Raw genomic sequence first — 21,934 nt, forward strand, 5'->3', positions numbered from 1 at the left:
AGGTTCTGCCAGCTGCCCAGCACAGCTTCATCCAGCCCCAGGCACCCCAGGGGACTGGTAGGAAATGAAATGCATGTTGGTTTTGCTCTGCCTTTTTTAAAAAAGGTCCATTGTGCATTTAAGGCTTTTCTGTGCACTTAAGGTGTGCTATAGCTGTCCTTAAGTGCACAGAAAAACCTTAAATGCACAATGATGTCTTGGCCCCTCCCTGCACCCTCTTGGCTGTTTTTGGCAAGTGCAGAGGCCCCTCCTGATCCCTTTGACCATGTACAACCCCCTCTAGACTGAAAATTTCATTCACTCTCTCTCCCATTTCAGCCAAGCTGGGCCGCTTCCTCGGCGCGTCAAGGCGGACGGTCAGTGTGCGCCACAGAGGTTCTGCCAGCTGCCCAGCACAGCTTCATCCAGCCCCAAGCACCCCAGGGGACTGGTAGGAAATGAAATGCATGTTGGTTTTGCTCTGCCTTTTTTAAAAAGGTCCATTGTGCATTTAAGGCTTTTCTGTGCACTTAAGGTGTGCTATAGCTGTCCTAAGTGCACAGAAAAACCTTAAATGCACAATGATGTCTTGGCCCCTCCCTGCACCCTCTTGGCTGTTTTTGGCTGGTGCAGAGGCCCCTCCTGATCCCTTTGACCATGTACAACCCCCTCTAGACTGAAAATTTCATTCACTCTCTCTCCCATTTCAGCCAAGCTGGGCCGCTTCCTCGGCGCGTCAAGGCGGACGGTCAGTGTGCGCCACAGAGGTTCTGCCAGCTGCCCAGCACAGCTTCATCCAGCCCCAAGCACCCCAGGGGACTGGTAGGAAATGAAATGTATGTTGGTTTTGCTCTGCCTTTTTATTTTAAAGCATCGTAGAGAGCCTTCAGTGATGACTAAATCAAATGACAGCAGTGATTGGATGATTTTATGTTGTTCAAATGTGCATTCATCCAGTAATTAAAACTAACCATATTTTTTCAATGTGTAGCTACTTCTTTTTAACCTGATGGCTTCTGCAGAATGTGTGCAGAGATATTTTCAAGTAGATTATATTTTGGTGCGAAACTGGGGTCGGCGCTTTTCACCCTCCTGTATTACTCCTCTAAGTTTTACCATGACCCGGAAGGAAAATAGGAGAATGTAGTGCCTTGTTTAAATGCACTGATTTGTCTGTGCTAATGTATTCAGGGTGACTTGTGACAGCTTAAATGAAAGATCAGACATTTTACTTTATTGCCATTTGTTTTTGTCCTCAATCTGCACATGCTATTGACTCCAACCTTTCATGATTTGACCCTAAGTTCAAGGCTGTTTAGTGTATTTCAGCTCGAAAATTCCAGTGACCGTTGTTGACAGTTGATACAGCAAAATGCTCGATCCAGACTGATATTTTGCTGGGTAAGTGAGAAGTAGTAGGTTGGTCAGCATACCACAGGAGGACAGCCTAGGACTGATATTAATTATGGTGCTCTGGCCATGGCATGTCACTGTAGATAGTAAAGTGGTCTGAGGCTATATGTACTACATGTATTGGATGTTAACAGCCTGGTTGTTTTTAATGTTGCTTTGGAAGTTAATGGGAAAACATTTGATTTTGTGCAACATGTAAAGATGAGTGCACATTTTAGTAATTCATACTTTACATGTATATGCTTTCCTATTTATGTTTCACCATGGATACAAGTTGGCATTGTTATAGAGACTAATTTAAGGGAGTGAAGTTAGGGCTGCTTGAGTTGAATGGATTGTTTTAGTGGCCTTGATTTGAATGTAGCTTTGATTTGTAGTCTAACAGTGACAAGAGCCCACATGGTAATGGTTACCTGGCTTCTAAATTTGTTGAAACCGATGAATTGACAACAAATTAGGATAAAGTCACCACTGACACAATTTGTCTGTGTGTAAAGTCATATGATATGAGTATTGTGAGTATGAAATGTGTTCACTGCTGATGGCACAATATGTCACAAACCCTCTTATTTTAAGTGAACAGTGTTGCATATGATCCATTCTTTCTGTTTCACCCTTTTTGCATATGAATAAACTTTTTTCTCTCATGACTTTCAAACAATTATTTAGTTTCTCAAAAACTGTCTCATGGCTGTTATGGTCTTTATGATTTAACATTTAATATGATCTTGACACTATTTTCAGCTTGGAGAATGACTGATGGTGACTGGGGAGGTGTATCTTTGCACATACAGCAGAATCAGAAGCCTTCACATCCAATGTTGTGTTTCAACAAGTCGGTCTGATGTTGGCAGTGTGTGCACCCTCCTTTCACCTTGATATCCTCTACCACCTTGAACAAGTTGTGGTACTTGAACATGTAGGTACATACAGTACATTTAAGTGCCCCAGTCCAGTGAAGGCTGTATCTCAAATTCCATTACTCTGTCACCCTCATCCATTAGATATATGAATAATAATCACTTTTGGGCAGGGTAACCAATAAACTTCATAAGTTATCTGGATTTTTTTCATTGGCAATTGAAATTGGCAAGTCTAGCATTCTCAAAACAGCAAACTGAAAATTTTTTATTTCATGGAAGTATTTCAAAGTCTTAGCTTGATGAATTGATAGACTCGTGTAATTCGTTTCATGCTGTGGTCTCAAAGAGCTTTCATCTGTTTACATTTCAATTTCTTGGCTTTAACAGGCAGTAGGGTTCTTTGGTCAGTGTTTCACATTGCTAGGCATATTTCAACCCCTTACTTTATACTTTCTGGCAAAATTCATTATTCAGCCTTACATATGTCAGGTCTTTAAAGCTGTTTAGTGTGACCCTGGCCAATTTCTGGACTGAATTCTGTGCTTTCTAACTTTGAACAATGTTTCTGATTCCTCTCCACTTATGTCACCAGCCTACATCAAAGATGCTTACACAATTGACTTTGGGGATAAATTAAAGATCAGACACTGGTGTTAGGCCTCTCATAAATGGTTGATCAAACCTGGACAGTTGTTTGTTTAACAATATGAACAATGCAGGAGTGTGTTTTGAAGCAGTTTTAAACTATCTCAATCACATCAGGTCATGAGTATCAAAACCATATTCTATTAATGTAGCAGACTCTGCTATGATTTGATGATGTCAGCAGAGGAAGGCAAACAACTGACCATTAATGAACAGGAAGTTGCATAGTTACTAGTTTTGAAGTTTAAAGATTTTCTGTCATTCGAAATATGATGTTGCATGAAATTATCCCATGACACTCTTCTTTTGTGACAAATGAATAAACTCCCATGGTATCTGTATGATTATAAAACATTCTTTATTAATGCAGAAACACATTTTGCAAAACATTAATGAAATAGACATAATTTATCTCTTACAGGTCTTTCAGTGTAACAAATTTCTCTGTATCTTGTGCCATATAGACATGTAGGACAGGGAAAAGTATTGAAGCTTCATCCAATTCTTTTTAAATTTTTTTAAGTGACATATTTTTTAAGTGACATGTACATATACAGGGCATGGGGTAGCCCACTGGTTAAAGTGTTCACTTCCCAGGTTCAATTCCCCACATGGATGAAGCCCATTTCTGGTGTCCCCTGCCGTGATATTGCTGGAATATTGCTAAATGCGGCATAAAACTAAATTCACTCACTCACTCACATGTACACATACAGTACATAAATCACAGATTTGCCTAGTGCAGATGTCTCCATTTTTGTCAACATTAAGACCTTTCTGTACGTTTAAGGGCAGCTGCAGAAGGGTCATAAGTGCACATATAAACATCAAATAGGAAGACAAGGCATTATTGACTTAAGTAGTTTAGTGATATTTCATGCAACATGTAAGTGCATGTAAGTATCCATTTCATATTTCATATTTATAATAACCTGAAGATTACAGCAAAATATATGAAAAGGAAACACCAGCTGTTTATCACCTAAATAATGTGATATGTTTTGACAATTATTATGTATATTGAAGAAAGAATTTGAAGGACTTGGATAATATATGTTTCTTTTCCATTTTAAAAGGCTTTATAATTATTATGATTACCATTAATACATCACTGAGATGTACTACCACTTCAACAAGTAATCCATCCTAACAGTACGTACAGAACCTAGCCTTTGTTTCTTAGTTTGAAGATAATTGTTAGTCATGTTAGTGTCTCATTTGCCCTAATTCATAATCAGCCACATATTAAGAATAGGCAGCAGCTGAACTATTTGGGTGTGATTACATCTTGATATGGTATGTTAATACTGGTGTGCATTAATATAGTGTTCAGTGACTGTTTATGTGTTTCATATGTGTTTATTATGTTATTTAATCTATTGTGCAGTGATATGTTCATTGTACCATACTGTCAGTATGTTTACCCAAATAAACTCTAAAGAGTAATCTTAATGCTGATGAGGCAACCACATTAAAATATGTTTTACCTCAGTTTGGTTTGTCTTATTCTTTTCATTTTTTGTGTGGAATAACACTCCAGATAGAATAAAGAGGGTCCTTGTGTGTACCTTTTGAATTGTATACATTTGTTAATAACTTTTGTAAGATGACTCAATAAATTATATAACATTATTAACATTAATCACATAATGTGAGATATGAGGTACAATTGAACCTAATGATGGATTTTGATGCATTTCAGGCACAACCTTCAAGAAATAGAAGCATTGGTGTTATTTCAAATGACATCACGACTGTCATAGATTAAAACTTGAAGGAGGTGACATTCCCCAGAAAAGTAAGACTGTCAAGTTTTATCATTTTTGTAAGAAAATGAAGAAGTTTGATTTACCTTTGAAAGAAATCCACAACCCTGTCCATGGAAAATACAGACTGGAAATTATTGATGGGGACAGGAAAATAGTGATTCCTCAGTCTGGACTTCATAATGTCATATCCACAAATTTACACAGCGTTTTTTGGGTTCAGGATCCGAAATTCCGAAAATATAAGAACATTGATAAACCGGTATTATGCTGAAAAATTCTTAGGAATCCATACAGGAGTTTATTGATAAGCAGGGTGACAGGCAATTGTTATCCCAAATTTCCTAATGAAGCAAATTTGAAACCTGATATAAAAAACACCAGTGGGGCAACATACCATTGACTTTGTGGATCAACTACATAGGATCTACCTTGAGTATGGATGGGGAAATCGAAGAATACCGCAATGTGACCAGGCTTTGAGTTTAAGTGAGCAGTCATCCAATTATTAGTGGTGGTCTGATTAATTGAAATAATCGAAGATTGGTCGCAGTGACTAAATGACCAAGCAATGGAAAATGTTTTCTCATAATCGAACACAAGCAGTTGTGGAACACTTGTTTGCATTAACAATATTTTTTCACAAGGTTGGTTTGTCTGAGTCATTATATTTACATTTCATAAGCACTACAAGCTTGTTCCAAGTCATGATTGAATTTATTTTAAAGACTCCTGGAAATATATGTTCCTCACATACTAGCCATCCTTTAAATATGTGAAATATGAAAATGCATTTTGTGCAATTTACACCAAAACCCAAAGAACTACATGGGGTTTTTTTGTAAATTATTTTGTGCATTAACAAAGGTAACAGGAACATTTGATAAATGATCCTAACCAATTATTTTCGATGATTGATCGGTTGTAATGGACCAATGATAAATTTTAACCAATTCCCAACACTACCAATTATGCATTGAAATGGGAACAATGATTGTCATAAGTCTTAACTCACCATCCCTAATATCAGGGAAGAGTAGGAGATAAATAACAAATAATATATATGGGATCTGAAATATGATATGTAATCTATAAAGGTTATGTCCATGATTAAAGTCACAGATGTAAAGGCATCTTCCTGATGCTTGATATGAAGGAAATTATTGTTGGTGTAAGTTGGAACATATCAACGTTAGGGCAGAGCCACAAACACAGAACAGACGTATTGGACTTGCAGGTTCCCACTCACTGGTCAGGCAATATAAGCTCAGCTTTCTGTGAACCGTTGGTACCACCACAAACTGGTAGTAATTCATGAACACTATATGCCATAGTCACAATCAGACAATTGACCCCACTTTTGTTAGGATTATAGAGATATTTTGCTAGTTTCATTTGCACATGCATGGCTGAAGATGTATTTGTTATTTTTCCATTGAGTGAATCAATGTATTTGACAGTTCACATCTTTCTGTCATGACACCTTAACAGGTATGCTCCTTTTTGGCAATGTTATATACTGTAGTTAGACTTTTCTGTTTTGATGTTACATTTTAACCTCAATTGTCAAATAAGGCATTTTTAAGTTAAATCTCAACATCTGTGTCTATTTTGTGCATCCCTTCATGGTTACTCAGAAAACATCAACACATGGATGCAGTTATTATCCCCCGCAACGCGTTTTGCGGGGGGTATTAAAATGGACTCCGTCCGTGCATGTGTCCGTCCGTCCGTCTATCCATCCGTGCACATTTGTCCTCTCCGGAGCAGAACTCTAAAACCGTTCAATATTTCTTCACCAAACTTGGCACATAGATAGATCTGGTGGTGTACTGGTGCCTTTTGGTAGTTTTGGAATTCTGAATAAAATATTTTTGGCGTTTCCATGGCAACAAGTTTTGACTTAGCCTGAAATTGGTGGTAGTACATTTTTCCGGAGTGGAACTCTAAAACCGTTCACTATTTCTTTACCAAACTTGGCACATAGATTGGTCTGGTGGTGTACTGGTGCCTTTTGGTAGTTTTGGAATTCTGAATAAAATATTTTTGGCATTTCCATGGCAACATGTTCGACTTAGCCTGGAATTGGTGGTTGTGCTCTTTTCCGGAGCTGAACTCTAAAACCGTTCACTATTTCTTCACCAAACTTGGCACATAGATAGATCTGGTGGTGTACTGGTGCCTTTTGGTAGTTTTGGAATTCTGAAATAACTATTTGGGGCATTTCCATGGCAACAAGTTTGACATAGACTGAAATTGGTGATAGTGCCATTTTCTGGAGCAGAGCTTTAAAAAGCTTTCAATACTCTCCTTCCACTTTTCTATATACACACCTAAATATTTGACATAATCATAACTCGCAGACATAATCATGAAGAGTATTTTGCCATTGCGGGGGATATTGATGACTTTGTCTTCTTGTTATTTATATTATGGCATTAAAAACAAATGTTTGTGTGTATAAATAACTTCATATGTTTACAGGTTGTTCACCATACCATCCCATGTTTGGTTGCCCCCCAGTCCAGATCAACAGTTTATTGAGGAAAAGCTTGGAATTCAGTTGATGCCTATTCTTGCTGTGAAGAGGAGCAATCTGAACTGTATGCAGGGGCACTGTTGACTTTTTAGATTTAGCATTTAGTTAGGCAAGTGGGCACATCTGTTATCCCATGTCATACAACAGTGCTGTATCTATATAGGTGAAAATAGATCCCCAGGAAAAAATCCCTATGTTGAGTCAGGTGACCAGGAGGTAGTCAGTCTTGGTAAACTAGTTTATGGTACAGCTGGAGTAGTCTGGGATGTTAATTATAATGCAGAGTCAATTAAAAAGAAAGGTGCAGCATCATACAAACATTAAAGGACTGATGAATGCTACATTATTATGATTATTATTATTATGAATTTATTATTTCAGTCTTTGCTGTCAAATGCAAAACTCAGTCACTGAAAACTACCAGGGTACCATTTCTAATTCATGGCATTACAAGGTATTGAAAGCTTTAAGAGTAGGGAGTGAGTGAAAGATTTCGGTGTAGTCATTATAAGGTAACTTGTGCTCATATGCTTTAGGATTGGTGTCAGCCCGATCTGTCGACAAATGAAAAATAGTATGTTCCTAACCGTCGACAAAACAAAAAACCCGGAGTGTCGACAACGCGTGGTCAACATACCGTGACGGTGTTAATTAATGAAAGAGAATGTTTGCTTAGTGGTTTGCAAGTGGCTATGGTGGCTACAGCTATGCTCGTATCATGAGTAAATGAATTAAGTTGATTAAAGAGAATGTCGTTTTAACAATTTGCAAGAGAATTAAGGTTGCAAAAACAAACTGTTGTTTTACGTTATGTGAGTGGAAGGATTACCATTACCAACTTGGAATCATTTTGAAAATGATGGACACAGAACTAACAATAATTTGAAAGGTTGGCACAACAAAATCAACAAGTATGCCATGAAGACAGATCCGAATGTATTTGAGGTTGTGCGAATGCTACAAAAAGAACAATCAGCTACTGAAGTTAAAATTCAGCAGATCCAAGTACAGCAGAGAGATCCCGTCCGTAGACGTCGCTACCGAATCATCGATGCTGGGATTCGATCCGTGAAGGCCGACCTTCTTGCCGACATACTTACTGATTTGGATTACACAGACCATGTGTCAGAGTTGCTTCATCTTGGCTGAACATTCAGATTACTTTAGTGCAGATATAAAGGATTTTTGGCAAGAAGAAATAACTGGACTCATCTTTTATATATTTATTACTTATACACCTGCAGAAATCACTTATTTATATAAAACACACACACAAATATATTGTGGGAGCTTTATGAAATAAATATACAAATATGTTATATTGTGTGACATATGATACATGCCTGTTGTTATATTGACTGAATAAATATATTGTCTACTATATATATCACACTGTTTTAATTGGTTTGTTAAATTCGAGAACACTTGGAGTGAAGTCACTCATGTAGAACATCACCTCCCTTTTCCCGGACTGTCGACAAGTAATCTGGACGGATTATTTCTTGTTGTCGACAGTCCGGGCATAAACCTTAGGATTAATGGTATGTTCTCTTATGTTTACACTTCTGGTGATTTTATGCACCATTGAAAGGGAAAAGGATGTAGATTTCTGTGCCCTCTTGTTACTCTTTGCACAAAAGCTATGATTGAAAATCAGTTTGACAAAGTGTATTCATATTGTATCTTAACATTTCCATGTTTTTTTATGTATGTTCTTATTTGTACCCATAGTCAAAGGTATACAGTAACAACAAACACAGAAAAGGTGTAAAGATGTAATTATAATTTGTTGCTGAATATTGGGATGAGTGAATTCCATTTAAGACTTAAGACTGAATTTATCAATTTCATTGTTTCCCTTGAAAATAAAATTTTGAACAGAAAATATCTCTTTTGATGCCATTTTATATTTAATTAATTTTGGAATTGATTTTTTATATTTACATAAATTGATATGTTTTCTGGCAGAGATAATGATTTGATTTAGTAATACATCATTATGTAATGTACCAAACCAAATCAAATATTTTGTAATGTTTATTTTTCATGGTAAATAGTTATTGATTGATTCCGAGATCATTCCAGAATTTTATGCTTTCACAACAGTCCTAATAAGCACAACAAATGCTCTCAGAAACATCATTGCAAACTAACGGTAGACAAATCATTGTCAGTCAGGTTCATTTTCAATAATTATATTTTAGTATAAATAAATATTTGCAGAAATGTGTATTGAAAATGAAGAAGTTTAACATCTTTCAATACATGTCAATAGAAGTTGAAAATTTTGTGCCAATCAAATTCACAATCATTGAATATCATTTCCCATTTAGTACAAATCTCAAGTTTGTCATTTTTAGAAATACACTTGTCATTAAGTAATCTTGAACCCTTTGAGAGCTTTAATATATATTTTAAACTTATCCTATCTCACGGTATGCACCATCTCTCTCTTCTACGACCATGTGTGGAAACGTGCTGTCAGCTAAGTTGAGTCAAATCTAACTGGCCTCTGACCCGCCCTGACCTCTGCCTTCACCCCAACATCAATGCCTGTCAATCATCCATCAAAGCGTGCGGCTCGCCTAAACGATCACATGACCACCTCTACTTGTCATTCTCTTTCTTGTCGCCACTCTGTGTGGACGTGTGTTGTGGTTAAGAGAGTTTTTTGTTTGTGTTTTCTACTATGGGGAAAGCAAATCGTCACGCTTCAAAGAAACGCAAACATTGTGATAGATGCAATAGTAACTATTCGGCAGCGGACCCTCATAACTCTTGCGTGGATTGCCATGAACGATGCGATTGGTCTAAACGTTGTAGTTTATGTGCTAACATGGACGACGATGCATTCTCAGATTATCGTCGGGTAGCTAGCAGGCGCAAGGCAGATAGAGATCGGAGGAATCCATCGGAAGGTCCATCGGAGCCGAAGTGTTCTAAATTAGATCGCCGAATAAAATCTGCAATACGTTCTAAATCCATATCTTCTAAAGAAGATTTTCTGGACGAGTCATCGGACTCTTATCTGAACGAGAATGTGCTTCAACTGTTCTGACCCCATTCGTCTAGTCCTATTACTTTGGAAGATTCGTCACCTCCATGTATTGTTGTTTTGTCTACATCTGACATACAACCATGGCCATCCTTGTTGGTAAATGTGACTCAACGCCCTAATGGGTCGGAGGTGGCGACTACTCATACTATTACATCACAAGTGACGGTTACAGGCAGTGCGGCGCTTTCAACCAGAGCGGCGCTTACCTCGGGAGTGACGCTCTCATTAGGACAGTTATATACGGGCAGAGAGCCGCTTGTCACGGATCCCACGTGGCTACTCAGAGCGCCGCTCTCTTCCAGTGTGGCGCTTTGGATGGATTTGGCGCTTACTACCAGTTTGGCGCTTCCTCCCGGTGCGACGCTTACCCCTGGTATTCCCGGTTCGGCGCTTCCTCCTGGTTCGGCGCTTAACCCTTGTTTTCCCGGTTCGGCGCTTCCTCCTGGTTTGGCGCTTAACCCTGGTATTCCTGGTTCGGTGTTTACTCCGGGTTCGGTGCTTCATGGTTTTGCGTTTCCTCCCAGTGGTCCTGGTTTGACGCTTGCATCTGGTTCGACGCTTCTTTATGGTGCCCCCAGTTCGGCGCTTCCTCCCAGGATTCCCGGTTTGGCACTCACTAATGTTTGTCTTGGCTTGGCGCTTGCTCATGGTATTCACGGTTCGGCACCCCTTCCTAGGACTCCCGGTGTTCAGCGTTCGACGCTTTCTCCTGGTTCGGCGTTTACTCCCGGTGTTTCCGGTTCGACGCTCCCTACTAGTTCGACGCTTCATCATGCTGCTTTTAATTCAGCGCTTGCTCACGGACATCCTGGTTTGGCGCTTACTCATAGTGTTATTGGATCAACGCTCACTCCTGGGATTCCTGGTGCGACTTTCACTCATGGGCAACCTGGCTCAACGCTTACTGGTGCGGTACGGTCTCAAGCTACTGGAGTGGTTCATGGTTCAAAGCTTCCTCAGGTTTCAGCGTTTACCACACAAGTGCCATCATCTCATGTGGGCATGACTCAATCAGCTGCATGTTCATCCTCGCTGCTCGACATACCTCATCTTCCCTCTGGGGCTGCTACAATTTCATCAGTTCCTTCTGCTACAGTTTCGACGGCGAGATCTGTTTTGCCGGTTTCCTGGAATCCGGTGTCTGAGGGGGCAACGTCTCAACCTATGGACTTTGATGCCTTTGTGTTGGCGGTAGCATCAGCTATACAGCATCAGGAGCCAGTGTCATCTCCTGTTACAGCGTAGTACTTCGAAGGATGACATTTTATCCAGTTTTGATATGAAGACTGGAGACTTTGGTTCTATCTTCATATCTCCTCCCCAACCGCGAAGGATGCATCACTGAGCTGACTGGCGCCCCTGGATGAGGCTTTTGCTAATTTGAGGAAGATTAAAGATAGTTTTGCTGCGCCTCGCTTCAACTTGGCATCGGCTCATGTACATGGATTGTCATCTATGATTGCCTCTGCTCCAGTAGATGATGATATCATGCTGTTGGGGACGAAACAGAGAGCTTATTCGCCCTTTCTGGTCAAAGACCGTTAACTGATACATTTAGATGCGTCCATAAGGAAGATTATGGCTCCATTGAACTTAATGTAGACAACTACTGAAGCGGTGGCCATGTCTGTCGCACATGCTACAACCCATCAGCAAGCATACATCCGAGCGGCTATGGTGTTATTGCAGGAACAATTCCAAACCATCCTAGATCTCTTGGCTCATTTCTTCTCCTATGTCACGGCTATGAGGCAAAGAGGACTGTTACAATTATCATCCTGGGAGGACAGATTCAGAACGGACCTGTTTCGCCCACCCTGGTGAAGAACTGCCACTGCTCCACGATCAACTTCCACTACCGACCAGCCCACCTCACAGAGATGTGATAGGCAATGACTTGTTGACATTGAAAGGCTACTGGGAACTTCCACCTTCAGTCGTACCCATTCAGATTTCCCCAGTAGGAGGCCAACTTGGGACCTATGCTCCCAATTGGACAATTTTGGGAGACCCTTACGTCCTGTCCATGTTAACCAAGGGATTCCAGTTACCAGTCATCGGGAAACCTCCGCTCACAATACTTCCGGATTGCAGAACGTATCCCGCACAACAATCGGCTGTTCTGTGATCAACGATAGACACTTTACTCAAGAAACTTGCGATCGAATCCCTGGGTCCGGCCCCGACCAATCCAGGGTTCTATTCTCCAATCTTTCTGGTGCCCAAGAAGGATTCGGACAAACTGAGATTAATCTTCAACATGAAGACTTTCAACGAGAAATTTCTGCAGCCCCCGCCTAATTTTCGCATGATATTGGTGGCACTCCTCAAGACAATTATCAAGCCGGGAGACTACATGGTCAGTTTGGATCTTCAGGATGCCTACCTCCACATCCCGATATTCCCGGCGCATCGCAAATTCCTTCGGTTCATCTTCGAGGACATCCACTATCAATGGCGTGTTCTCCCGTTTGGAATTTCTTCAGCCCCGTGGCTGTTTACACGGGTAACGAAACCTATCACCAGTTTTCTTCATTGCAAGAGGATAGTGTTCGAAGCCTACATCGACGACTGCATTCAGGCACAGAACCATCATGCCCTTCTGCTTCGTCACATGCAGTTTGCGATACAGCTTCTTCGCCAATTAGGATGGTTAATCAATCTGCAGAAATCGGAACTAGTCCCAACGCGCCAACTTCAATTCATCGGAGCTGTTTTCGACACACAGGTCAACAGACTGTTTGTCCCGAGGGATCGTTTCTGCAAGATACAGCGGTTGGTCTCCATAGCTCTAGCGCAAGCCAGGACGCTCCGTCAATGGCAGGAACTTCTAGGCCTCTTGACGTCGGCTCAGGCGTTGACCCTGAGGGGTCAGCTACAACTTCGTCCGTTACAGCTATTTCTAGCACCTTACATCAGAGTGGGGAATCCCGGTGCTTTGATCAGTCTACCTCTGGAGCTTCGTCCTTATCTACAGTGGTGGATGATAGAATTGAATGTCTGCAACGGAGTCTGTTTAGAGCCGTTTGTTCCATCTCACCACCTGTATGTGGATGCGTCGCAACACGGGGTGGGGAGCTCACCTTCTCAATCTACAAGTGGCAGGGCTGTGGTCTTCCGAAGATCGCGCTTCTCTGGAGTTCAGGGCAGTGATTCTAGCAATCAGTCACTGGCAGGATGTTCTACAATCAACCTCTCTCATGGTCAGATCGGACAACGCAGCAGTGGTGTGGCATATCAACAGAATGGGGTCAACAGGGTCTCCACGGCTTCTACGGTGGACACAAAGATTCTTCAACCTGGTGGATTCTCTCAAAATCTTGGTGCGGGCCAACCACATTCCCGAGTCGACCGAGTCGTCCCTCTCCAACGGAATGGAAATTACATCCCCAGGTGTTTCAGACTCTTTGCCTTCCAATGACGTTTCCAACAGTAGATCTCTTCGCCACGAGGTTCAATCATCAGCTACCTCGGTTTGTGTCACCACTACCGGACCTTCTAGCTTGGGACCTGGATACTCTGGCCATTCCGTGGGAAGATCTGAACGCTTACGCGTTTCCGCCAGTGGCCCTTCTTCCTCGCATTCTGGTGAAATTGCATACAACTCGAAGGATAACTCTGCTTTTGGTCGCGCCCTACTGGCCGGCCAGAAGTTGGTTAGTAAATCTTCAAGACTTAGCTGAACCAGATCCCCGTGCCGCTCCCCAATCGACCCGATCTATTGGTTCATCCACACTCCGATCAACTCCATTGGTCTCTGCTGACGCTCCATCTGCACGCCTGGCGCATCTACATCAATCATTAACGGCTAAGGGTTATTCTTTACGTGTTGCCACTGCCATCACTACAGCTCATCGTTCTTCTACCAGGTCACTCTACGATGACAAGTGGAAAAGTTTTGAAGCTTATTGCAGGAAGAAGGGCATCTTGTCTCCTACTACGGCATCCCCCAGATGATGGTGGCAGAATATCTTCAACATCTCCGGACCTCCAGGAAACTTAAAGGATCAACTTTATCTACCTATCTGGCTGCTCTTAACACAGTTATTGCTACAGCCTCGGGTGTGAAGATTTCCACTGTTCCTGAACTCCAGTCTCTCCTAAAGTCTTTCAAATTGGCTGATCAATCCCAGAAGTTCCGGCCTCCAGCTTGGGATCTCTCTGTTGTACTTGCTCATCTCAGTTCGGCTGAATATGAACCTTTGAAGGATAAAGACTTTGAACATATCTCCTTCAAGACCTTCTTTCTCTTGGCCTTGGCTACAGCGGCCCGTATCTCTGAGTTGCATGCTCTGGATGTGTCTCAAGTACGATTTGAAAAGACTAGACATGCGAAAGTTTTCCTTGGTCTGCGGTGGGATTTCCTGGCCAAGAATCAGTTACCAGGACAGCTGGATCTTTACGATCCCACCATTGTCTACCATCTTGGGACCAGAAGACACAGAAGATCTTTCCTTATGCCCAGTTTGAGCATTGAGGATTTATCTAGCTGCCTCGCAGGATCGTCGAAGACTACGTAAGAGACTGTTCATCCCTATATCTACTGCCTCGACTTCGGAAGTCTCCCGTACTACCTTGGCTTTTTGGATGAGAACTACGATCCTGCGTGCCTATACCTTTGCTGACCTACCTCCGCCAGCAGCGGCCAAGCCTCATGAGACCCGAGCTCTTGCATCAACCATGGCTCTTCACAGGAACTGTTCCCTTCAGTCCATCATGGAGGGCTGTTTTTGGAGATCAGATACTGTGTTCTCCTCACACTACCTACGGGACCTGTCACTGACAGATGTGGAAGGACTACATCAATTCGGCCCCTTGGTTCTGGCACAGCAACTGTCTTCGGCCCGCGCTCACAGATAAAGCAATCCTTCTTCGGTCGGCTCTGCTCTGTACATAATAAAACATATCGATGTTATCCATATCTTGGTACTTTTTGACCTGGGTCTAGACCCTTCTCACCTAGAGAACTAGGACGTGTTGGTACTGTCACACCATGGCGAGAAGACTATGAGGCAAGTCCTGTACTACATGTAGAGATGGTCGACATTCCGCTTACTGACCTCTGCTCTTTGAGCAATCACGTCAGTGAAGTGTTGATCCCGATTACCTGTATGGTTTTCAAAGCGTTCTGCTCCTAAGTCCTTTCTCACCTTTGGTAAGTTAGGGAGATTGGTACTGAACGTTAAACTAGTTGAGCAACCGGGCTATTCCTTCTTTCACCGCCTTCCAGCGTGTGTCTGTGGGGGATAGTTTCGAAGCAGGGACTGTCCAGATTAAGGTCCTCGACTTTAATTCACTGGGGTCACCTGATAAATCGCGGGGCGGCTGAGCCTACTTGCCAAACTGCGTCCTTTTGCTTGTCAAAAGTTGGGGCTGAAAACCACATTAACTCGGGAGCGCCCACTCCTTAGAGTTTTTGTGCTGTGTAAGCCAAGGGGTTACCTGAAAAAAAAACAAAAAAAACAACAACAAAAACATCTCAAGTTTGGAGTTTGCATATTGGGAGTTGGTGCTTTCTCCTTGCCTCCTTGAGTTATGCGTTTTCCCGGTGGTAGTAGTAACCGGGTAATCTGCGACCCGCCTACCAACCGTGGGATTATGCATACCGTGAGATAGGATAAGTTTAACAATTTGAAAATTTTATAATAAATTGTATATTTATATACTTGTCCTATCTCACGCGTTAGGACCCACCCGACCTGCCCCAAATCACAGATTACTGGAAGCTCCAAGACGAGAATGACAAATAGAGGTGGTCATGTGATCATTTAGGCGAACCGCACGCTTTGATGGATGATTGACAGGCATTGTTGTCGGGGTGAAAGCAGAGGTCAGGGTGGGTCAGAGGCCAGTTAGATTTGACTCAGCTTAGCTGACAGCACGTTTCCACACATGGTCGTAGAAGAGAGAGATGGTGCATACCGTGAGATAGGATAAGTATATAAATATACAATCTATTATAAGAATTTCAATTCATTGGTACACATTGATGTATGAATTGTAGGAAGGAATGATAACTGTATTTTTAATAACATTTTTCCAAATATCAGGTCAGATTTGAAGTAGATAGTTATAGTCTAATAGTGTCCCTCTTATTATGTATTGTATCTTTAACTTATCAAAAGGCATAAATCCATGCTCATCACATACATCTTTTACTGTCAATAAACCCTTATCCGCCCAGTGTCTAATATAAGTGTTTTTATGATTATGATTGAGCCATAATGGTTGTGCAAGAATGTTATCAGTATTGTCAGAATCAGCATTAACCTTTTTTGCAATAATTGTTCCATGCTTTTAAACATCTTTCCAATAAGGGTTTTCAATGGAAGAGAAATGCTCCATACTTGAAGATATCATTATAAGGTATATTAAAAGGATTATTGTCGGATAATTTTTTGCAGTAATTATTGTCTAAGAGTGGATAATTTTAGAACTTCAATAAATGTTTTTATATCAACCATACCCAGTCCCCCTTCAGCCTTTCTTTTTATTTTATCATTATTACCATTCCAAATGAATTTGAAAAATATCTTTTCAAGAAACTTGCTAAAGCCATCTGGAGGATTAGGCAATGAGCTTAAAATATGTACTACTTTTGAGAGGGCTAATGTTTTTATGACAGTAACCTTTCTTATCAATGTTCCCAAGGTTATATGATCAAGCTGGATTGTGTCAAATAGTTGTTTTATTTAAAGAATGTGTTACTGCCATCGATTTCAAATAGGAATATAACTAACACACAAACAAACACACACACACACACACACACACACCAAAACAAAAAAAACAACCACAAAATTATGACAGGGTCATAGGTAAATTTCTAATAACAGAAAATTGCACTCGACTGATTTTTATGTCACTGGATGAACATTGGTTGATGGTAACTTAGTGGTAAATAAAATCATAACTGTTTAAACAAGTTCATGGTCAGCACAGGTATGGATAGTATATAGTGCCTAAATGCAAGAGGTAATTCGTTTAGAGTGTGTGATGAAGCATTTGTTGATATTTAGCAATTTCTAGAGCCAACAAAGAAACAATACATTTTTAACCATTTACAATGATCCACTCTTATATGAACCCATGAAGATACGGGTTAGAGTTGATCTTCAGTAACCCATGCTTGTCGTAAGAGGCGACTAACAGGATCAGGTGGTCAGGTTTGCTGACTTGGTTGACACGTCATCTTATCCCAATTGGGTAGATCGATGCTCATGCTGTTGATCATTGGGTTGTCTTGTACAGACTCGATTATTCAGAGACCGCTGCCATATAGCTGGAATAGTGCTGAGTGTGGCGTAAAACTAAACTCACCTACTCACTCTTATATGTACCCTGAAATGAAAACATTGCTGATGCCTGGATTTGTACCAAAGTAGGCAAAATATCATATTTTTTCACATGTATTGTCTTAACAGACTCATTGCCAGATGCAAAAGAAGGAGAAACCCATGACAAAAAGGTTATTACAATTTGAGAAACTTTTAAGAAATACAAATGTATTATAATGGTAAGCATTGCTTTATGCTAAAGGAACATGTTTGCACTTGGTGATAAATAATTTTATTTTTTAGGAAGGGGAGAACAGACTCCAAACAAGAGTAGATGTGATGACACCAAGAAAGGTATTAGCTGATGGGTATAGTATATGGGACTAATAAACTCAAGATGAATCATAATTTGGTATGCAAATGCTAAGTATGAGGTTGTGTCAGTTTCTCATTTGGCTTCAGATATGGCATTTTCTCCGTCATTCATTTTTCTGAAATGGTTTATTGTGTCAGTTGATAAATGCTACATTTGTACATACATTGAAGAATATTTGTGATACTCATGAAGATGTGTATGTGGGGGATACTAGAAGGTACAAACTGTAAAAAGAACTGGAGCTATAGGCCTCATTTTGTGATCTTGAAATTTTGAACAAGAAGGGCAGCTAACTGCATATCTATTGCACTCAAAATGAGATCAGTCTTGAAACATTTGTAAAAGAAACATGAATGTTTTGTTTTGTAACAGTGTAATGATGCAACATGTTACATCTTGGTGCAGAATAGAAACAGTGGATATGTAATGTCTGTTTAAGGGAACGTTCATTATTTATGGCTTTTGTTACATTGTTTTTATATTTATTTTATTTTATTTTTATTTATGTATTTATGTATGTGTGTGTGTGTGTGTGTGTGCGTGTGCGATGCGTGTAAGGTGCGTGCATGTATTTATTCATTTTACTTATTTATTTATACCCTGTGCATTAATTAAGCACCACCCTATTTTGAAAATAAGATGTGATGCTTCAGAAAAGTTAGGGTAATGTAATGTCCATTTAAGGAACGTTCATTATTTATGGCTTTTGTTACATTTTTATTTATTTATTTATTTATTTATTTTATTTTTTTTTTATTTTTTTTTTATTTTTTTAATTTTATTTTATTTTTATTTTTTTTATTTTATTATATTTTATTTTATTTTATTCTTTTCTATTCTTTATGAAAGAATATGTTGATTAAAATGTGATTGGACTGAAATTTTACCCAAAATAATTATTCCTCTCCTGCTCAAACTACACAATTGAATTACGTTTTGACTAAGAATAACAATTCTGTTATATACCAAGATGACATTTACACATCAAGTAAGCTTTAATTACGCATAATCAGGAAGAACCCGAATGTCAAAGATTCAGACATTTTTCCAACAATTCAGATTGCTAATTGACAAAACTGAAAAAGGCCATATTAATAAGATTTTGGAATAAATGTTTTATGATTTTGAGTTTATTGTATTGAATAAACACTTCCCCTTGCCGGATACTGATAATTACAGCTAAAATCTGTTTGTTTTGTTTGTAAAGCAACTTTTAATGCATTTTAAAATTTGCCTTTTTTTAGTTTGACTGTAACTTTTTCCTAAATCTGAGTTTACAAACTTTCATCCATTCACAATAAATAACAAATGTATAGGCCACACAACAATCAATTATTACTTTCACTTTTCAAAACACCTGTTTTTAATATAGGCAATTATCCTAATCAAAATTCAATGATGTTTTCGTTTTTGAAATGTTAAATGCTTGCTCTATCAAATCATAAAGGTTATTTTTTGGAAAGAGTTGAGAATTTTATTTCAGACAAAATTAATTGGTAGAAATAGAGGGTGGTGCTTGTTTTATGCACAGATGTTTATTTATTTATTTATTTATTTATTTATTTATTTATTTATTTATTTATTTATTTATTTTGATTGATTGATTGATTGATTGATTGATTGATTGATTGATTGATTGATTTCACTCTTTTGATGGGTGGGGGTGGTGATGATTTTAAGGGGAGGGGTCACCCGTTTTCTTCTGGGAGGTAGGGGTAGTCGTGAATTTTGTACACATGTACCCGGGCGGGGCAGCAATTTTGTACATAATTATATTTAAATTATAAATATACAAATTAATCTGGAGGGGAGGGGGGGCATAATTGTATTTGTACTTGGGAGGGAGGTCACTTCCTTTGTACATAAATTTTAAGTTACTCAGATTGTACATGCTTCTCCATAAAAATCATCAAACTCCTCTCCCTTGTGATTTTTGTTGGACTTAAGTTTGTACTGCCAAAAGGAAATTAGCTTGCTAATGCTATTATTATCTCATTGAAACTGACTGTTGCTATTTTTTAACAAGCATGAAACATTAACTGAGTTAATGTATCTCGGTTGATGTATAACACAGTTGCCCAACTATGACCAAATATTGTGATGCAGGTACATGATATACATGTATGGTAGTTCACCTTGTCCAAGCATTCGTTCACAATGGTACAAGAATCTTATCAAAACGTCACACTTATAAAATAAAAAAGAATTTGTTATCCATAGAGATTGTTCAATACAAATAAAAACACTTCTATCTTTTTGTAATTCAGAGCAGCCACATATTACCTCGAGAGGTTAACCGGAATGCAAATCAACAGAATATGATGCTGACCAAGTACCAGGAAGAGGTGTCCCCATCACTGTAGATGACAAGTGATGACAGTTATCTTGATGGACTACAGGAATGATTCAAGTGCATTCATTATGCAGTTTACTGATTTGTTTGATGTATTTTGATAATTGTTCTGACATTCTGATGTCAGCTGAGTAACACCTCCATAATAGAGACAAATTAAGGAACTTCTGTTTTGAAGCAGTAAAATAGTCTCAGCAAGAATTTTTATTTATTTTGCCAGCAGAACAGAAGTTTCCATTAATTTTCCCACACAAACATTTTGTGCTTTTCTGTTACCCATTTGTGCTTATTGTCCTGCTGAACAATTAGACCACCTTTTCAGTGACATTTTTTTTACACTGCATGACAATGTGATTTATAAGTATGATTTGATATAGTTTGATGGTTTGATATTAGTATATGTGGCATGTAGTAAACAATGGAATAGTAAAGTTATGCCATATTTCTTGTATTTCATGATACTGGCTGTTATATTACTTTTGTGATAGTTAGTACTTAATTAAGGCTGCACATACTGGCAACTAAGTCTCTGCATGTCTGCCATGGAAGGCATGTAAAACTGTTGCCCTTTGCCAGAACGAAGAAAGATTTATATGTGTAATTCATGATATGTGAATGATGTCTGACATGTGATGTTACATCTAAATATTTAATGTGTATGCTGTTAGTCTTAGAAAAAAGAAAATTACCCCATCTTGAAATATTCAGCTTTGTCAGTTTTTGTTGCTCCAGATTTCGCCATATTTTGTTTCTGGAGGACATTTTGTGAAATGTAGTTACCTATCATGAGTTCATACCAAATCATTTGATAAAGGTAATAATTTATAAACAAGATGTGCAGCCCAGTGAAACAGTGTTGTTTCCGTAATGACTACAACACAAAAAGATTAATGAGATTATTCTTCATTAGTCCTGGGGAATTGTTTTGGTAAAATGTTCATGTCACAAGACAACACAGGTTCTAAGAAGGAATTCACACATGCATAATTAAACATGACATGTGCCTTCTTCTTTCAAATGGATACCCTGTTCTTTGAAGGTTTTGGTCATGATCATTAAAGTTGATGTCAGTGTTCATGTGGCTGTAAAACATGTTTCACTTATTATTACTCATATATGATGCAAGGTATTCCTTATTTTCATGTCTGGTTATAATTACTGCCATGTTTAATGTTAGTGCTATGTCAACATCGAAGGTGACATTTGAGGTGATTGAGAGTGAGTATGGTTTTACACCACTTTTAGCAATATTCCAGCAATATCACGACAGGGGACACCAGAAATGGGCTGTACCCATGTGGGGAATCAAAACAGGGTGTTCGGGGTGATGAGCGAACATTATAGGCGCGAACATTTTAACCACTAGCTATAGGCTAACACACACACACACACACACACACACACACACACACACACACACACACACACACACACCACACCCCTCCCCCAAGATGATTGTGAAATGTGACTGTAATACTTGTATTTATATCATAGACTTGGTTATTGTTGGATTTTAATCGGTTGTATGGTTTTAAATTATTCCTGTAACACTTGAAAATACTTTAAGGAATGGGGTGTAGGGGATGCTTCTGTTTATGAAAATATTTTCAAATAGCTACCTTGGTTTGTTTACTAGTTTATATTTTCACAAATATGATGGGTGTA

At 39.3% G+C, this 21,934-nt stretch overlaps 1 long non-coding RNA gene across 3 annotated transcripts; it reads left to right on the forward strand.

Moving 5' to 3' along the window:
• Window positions 1–775: 775 nt before the first annotated feature.
• Window positions 776–20,516, forward strand: LOC124267069. 3 transcript variants are annotated; one of them, XR_006895942.1, is made up of 5 exons: window positions 776–815; window positions 4,603–4,698; window positions 7,151–7,269; window positions 17,844–17,894; window positions 20,184–20,516. It is a non-coding gene; the product is annotated as an uncharacterized LOC124267069 (long non-coding RNA). The 3 variants fall into 3 exon arrangements; XR_006895943.1 differs by lacking the exon at window positions 776–815 and adding an exon at window positions 2,253–2,311 and having other exon boundaries at window positions 4,603–4,725; XR_006895941.1 differs by lacking the exon at window positions 776–815 and adding an exon at window positions 2,253–2,311.
• Window positions 20,517–21,934: the final 1,418 nt, after the last annotated feature.

Source organism: Haliotis rubra, unplaced genomic scaffold, assembly GCF_003918875.1.
Source record: "Haliotis rubra isolate DU_JTF1 unplaced genomic scaffold, ASM391887v1 Scf13, whole genome shotgun sequence".
NCBI classification, from domain to species: domain Eukaryota; kingdom Metazoa; phylum Mollusca; class Gastropoda; order Lepetellida; family Haliotidae; genus Haliotis; species Haliotis rubra.